Source organism: Lissotriton vulgaris, chromosome 1_1 (assembly GCF_964263255.1).
Source record: "Lissotriton vulgaris chromosome 1_1, aLisVul1.2, whole genome shotgun sequence".
Classification (NCBI taxonomy): domain Eukaryota; kingdom Metazoa; phylum Chordata; class Amphibia; order Caudata; family Salamandridae; genus Lissotriton; species Lissotriton vulgaris.
In genome coordinates this window covers 792,914,509-792,919,701 of record NC_141685.1, presented here as the reverse complement: position 1 = coordinate 792,919,701, position 5,193 = coordinate 792,914,509, and positions in this window count along the sequence as shown.

Below are 5,193 nucleotides of genomic sequence, written 5' to 3'. Positions count from 1 at the left end.
CATTTTGCGTCATTGATGCACCACAAAAGTGGTGCAACCATGATGCAAAATGTTAGTGAATCTGGCCCTTAAGGGAGCGGTTTTGGCCATATGAGTGTCTCAAATTACTTGATGTCAGGCCTATCCCCACAATGTTTCACACTGTAGATGCCATCTTCAAGTGTTTTTTTTTCTTCCTTTGGGTTAAGCAACACAAAGTGAGGCCCAAGTAGACAAGCTAAGCTTGGTGTCAATAGTTTGGTGACCGGAACAGAAATCCAAGACTGTTTTGGAGTTTGGAGTTTGCAGGTAAGGTTGTATAAGATTGAGTCCTAAATTGAACAAATGTATACCCTTTCCAAGTTTCATTTTCAGCTATGGACAAAACTGCTGCTTTTACATTTTACCTGAAGTTTATCTGAACTTCATATTGATATCCGAATTTTGGGAAAACATTTGCCCCTCTTCTGGATCAGCATTAAATTTAATGTCAGAATGTGTACCTTTTATACCCAATATGCAGAGAAACAAGCATTGCACATTTTATGCCATCACTATGTAGTCATAACAGTGGTCAGGTGCTAAACTTTTTTTGTGGGAAAAGAGTTGCACAGACCATACTATCAACTTTGACGATGCATGCTTGGATATTAGAAACCTATTGGTCAGGTAGTCTAAACAATATATCTGACTCCTGAAAGTGAGGATTAACAGGAATACGTTCCTCCAAAGACCTCAGAGCTGACAGCACGTGGTCATGGACTAAGAATTGTGAAACGAGCAGCAGAAAAAGACGAACATTTGCAATGCAATAGGTCTCGTATTTGCAAGAGTTTAACCTATTGCATTGTAAATGACAATGCCTTTTAAGTTATCTGTTTTGCTAATCAACACAAATAAAAGGCATTGTAATTTTCAATGGCAATAGCTCAAACTCTTGTAAATACGAGACCTATTTCCTTGCAAAGAAGCAGCCACCATTGTCCGCGGCTGCTTGGAAAGTGAAAGAGTGCATGGCGCGCTGAATGTTGTAGGAAAGTATGTTGTGCTTGCAGTAGGAGAAACTCGCTAGAAAACCACCATTAGATTATGCTGTGCAGCGTGAGTCATGAACGTGCACCAGGATCAGTGCGTGAAAACCAGCCGTTTGGGAAACCAGCATTAGAGTGTGCTATGCAGCGTGAGACACAAGCGTTCACCAGTACCTGTGCATTAATAAAAACCCTTTGAAAAACCTGCATTACAGAGTGATGTGCCGCGTGAGACACGAGCGTGAACCAGGGTCCGTGTATGAAAACTATCATTAGTGTGTGCTGTGCAGCGTGAGGCATGAGTGTGCACCAGGATCAGTGCGTGAAAACTAGCCGTGTGGGAATCCAGCATTAGAGTGTGCTGTGCAGTGTGAGGCATGAGCGGGCACCAGGATCCATACGTGAAAACCAGCCGTGTGGGAAATCAGCATTAGGGAGTGCTGTACAGCGCAAGACACAAGCATTCACCCGGACCTGTGCCTTAAATCCAGCCCTATGGAAAACCCGCATTAGTGTGTGCTGTGCAAAGTGAGACATGAGCATGCACTAGGATCTGTGCGCAAAAGCCAGCCGTGTGGGAAACCGGCTTCAGAATGTGCTGTGAAGCATACATCTGAAAGAGACTTTGGTTATAGATTCCTTACCTTTAGAATTACCCCCAGGCGTCAGACTGGATCCGGAGAATTTTTTCTTTGCAGTACCTCTGCGTGTCAGTAGGTGGTGTCAGTCGACTCCACGTCTGTCGTCCGCATCGTGGTCCCCGGGATGACATTGTGGTGTCTACTAGACGCCGCACCTGCGCACTGACGTCAGTTCTTTCTTCTACTGCACCAGTCAGCGCAGGACCGGAGAGTGTACCCCTTAGTCATTTTTTGACTACTTTTTTTCCACTTTTGTTGACATCTCGTTTTAGTCTTTGACTACTGGTGCACGAAGGATGTACCTCGGGCGCTGATTCCAGTGACAACGCCTTAAATGCCGGTTGTGCCCCTACCTGCATCGACCCCGGCCTCAACCCCAACTTGTACCCGGTGCCGGACCGACATCGGTTCTGAAGCCGGAGGGTACTTTTGTACCCCTGTTCATCCCTGGCGTTCCCTATGACCCTGAGTGGCAGCCAGAGGAGTGTGAGGAGGACTAGGAGGGGTGTATTGACACTTTAGCTGACCAGCTTGAAGATCCGGACTGGTGAGGGGAGTTTGGTGATGCCAGTGGTTTGGATATCTCCCCAGACCTTGGTATGCTCTCCCTCCTTACCTTGGCTACGGAAGAGGGAACTTCCTACACAGCTGTGTTGCGTAGGGCAGCTGAGGCCTTAGGCCTTGAGCTTCCTACGGTGGCAGTCAGGACTAACCTCCTGACAGAGGTACTTCAGCCTGCAGCGGCCTCTTCAGAGCAACTGCTGCCTTTTAATGAAGCCCTGACAGACATCCTTCTGGGCACTTGGACCAAGCCCAGCACAGGGGCTCCTGTGGACAAGATGATTGCCTGACGCCACCGCAAGGCCCCAGGCGACCCATGTTTTTCCTCCCCCAACACCCACCCCGAGAGCTTGGTAGTCCAAGCCTTGTCCTCTAAAGGCGCATTCCCTACTGCTCCCCCAGATAGGGAATCCAAGAAGCTGGACCACCTTGTTAAGATGTTTTCTTCCGCCAGCTTAGGGCTGCAGTAGGTGAACACCACATGCCTCTTGGGCCGTTATACCCATACGGTGTGGGATACGGTTGTGCAAGTGCTGCCACAGTGCCCTGTAGAGATCCGGACCATGCTCACCCGCACAGTTGCGGATCAAGACACAGCTAAGCTCACAATCAGGTGTGAGCTGGATACCTCCGGCTCTGTGCAGAACGATTTCCACATCGGTAGCCCTGAGGCGCTGGGCCTGGTTGAGGATATCTGGTTTTTCGGGGATGTACAATCCACCCTTTTGGACATGCCTTTTGATGGCTGTCACCTGTTTGGTGACAAGGTGGACTCAGCGCTGGAGCGCTTCAAGGATTCTAGGGCTACGGCCAGATTCTTGAGCCTCTCAGAAACCTCTCGCCCATGCAGTCTGCCTTTTGCCCCCATTCGTGGCTAAGAAAGGGGTGTCCCACTATGTTCCACCCATTCGAGCCACAGGGCCCGCAAGCAACCCCGCCTATGGGTGGTTGCGGACGTGGGTACCAGTGACGCAGGTCTGGGGATCAGCGGGCAGGCCAGTCCACCCATACCGCCCCTGCAGCGGCCTCCAAACCTTCCTAGTCTGACCTTTCTGGGCCACCAGAGGCCAGTGGGCGGCAGGATTTGCCATCACCTCCCCCACTGGCACAACATCACATCATACAGGCGGGTTTTGCATATAGTCCGAAGGAGCTACTCCCTCCCCTTTGAGACTACCCCTCCCTCCATGCCACCAACACTCCATCACATGTCGGAGGATCACTTGGCCATTCTCCACCAGGAAGTTACGGCGCTCTAGGCTAAGGAAGCTATCCAATGGATCCCTGTGCCAAAAGTAAGTTGTGGTTGCTATTCCCACTACTTTCTGGTACCCAGGAAGGACAAAGGCCTGCGCCCTATCTTAGACCTCAGGGCCCTCAATCGCTTCCTCTGGAAGGAAAAGTTCAAATTGCTCACGTTAGCTCAGAACATCAGGGCATATCCCTGGTGAAACAAACACCTGGCAGGTTCCCTGAACGCCAGGGCAGACAAACTCAGCTGCAGGTGGATGATGGATCACGAATGGCGTCTTCACTCGGAGGTGGAGAAAGGTCTCTTTCAGCAGTGGAGAGAGCCTTGGTTAGATCTGTTTGCCACTGAAGAGAACGCGCAATGTCAGCAGTTCTGCTTGTTGGAGTTTCCAAGGCGGCACTCGCTCGGCAACGCTTTTCGTCATGAGTGGAGTTGCGGCCTCCTGTACTCATCTCCGCCTGTAACACTTCTACCCGAAGTGCTGAAAAAGATCAAGCGCGACCAAGCCCAAGTCATTCTGTGGCTCCGGACTGGGCACAAAGAGTGTGGTACCCCGAGCTCTTGAGCATAGCCATCGATCCTCCAATCAGACTGCCTCTTCAGGAGGATCTTCTGTCGCAGCAGCAGGGGACGATCCTCCATCTGAACCTGTCCAGCCTCCTCCTCCTCCTTGCTTCGAGAGTGGGCGGCAACAGTTGACAACCTTCCACCTTCCTTTCAAAGTCTGTACCGTCATCTTGGAAGCCATGAGTCCCTCCACTAAAACAGTATACGCCTGTAGATTGAACACATTTGTGGCATAGTGCACAGCAAAGGCTGTGGATCCTTTTTCTGCCCCTCTTTCAGAGGTTCTCATCTTCATTCTATCTTTGGCCCAGCAGGGCCCTGCTCTGGGCACCCTTAAAGGCTATCTTTTGGCAATTTCGGACTTTCTTCGCCTTTCTGAATAGTAGAATCAAACAGTTAGTTTAGGATCTGTCTATTTGTTCAGACGGTGCTACAGGGTATGGAGAACCACCAAACTCCACAAATTAAAGCCTCAGCTTCACACAAAATACAATTCCCTCCCCAGCACGTCAACTTTCAATATGGTTTCCCTATTGTAACTAAACCAAACAAATGATAATTTTATCACACAGTGTGAATTGTAAACGTTTCGTCTTTTCTTTTTCAAGTTTTATTCTTGTAGGCTTTCACATCAGCTCTCAACAGCCAACACATGTTTCGTCGCGTAAGGGGTGTTGTCCCGCAACTTCATCAAGGCTAGATCTTCCAAATAGTCAATCTTTGAATTGTGCTGATAATTCCGGACCACAATGGGTTTCTGGTCTAAGCGGCATGTCAAAAGTGTAACCAATTTAATTTGTTTTGTATCCCTTGAAATGCAGTGGTCAGCGTCTTGCATTGCTCTGCGCTTCTGGCATGGAAAGTTGTGACAGAACTGACGTCAGTGTCAATTTCCGGTGTCTAAGTAGATCATCCCCGCGACCACGACGGACTCAGAGACGACCGACGCCCAGGGGAACTGCTACGATGTAGGAAGCCAGCACCAGAATGTATGCTATGAGCCACCAGCGTGCACCAGGATCCCTGTACGAACAAAGGCAGTAAGAAAACTAGTGCCAGAATGTGTGCTATGCAGCCTGAGACACGAGCGTGAACAGTATCTGCATACGAAAACCAGCCATGTGAGAAATGAACATCAGAATGTGAGCCACCAGCGTACACC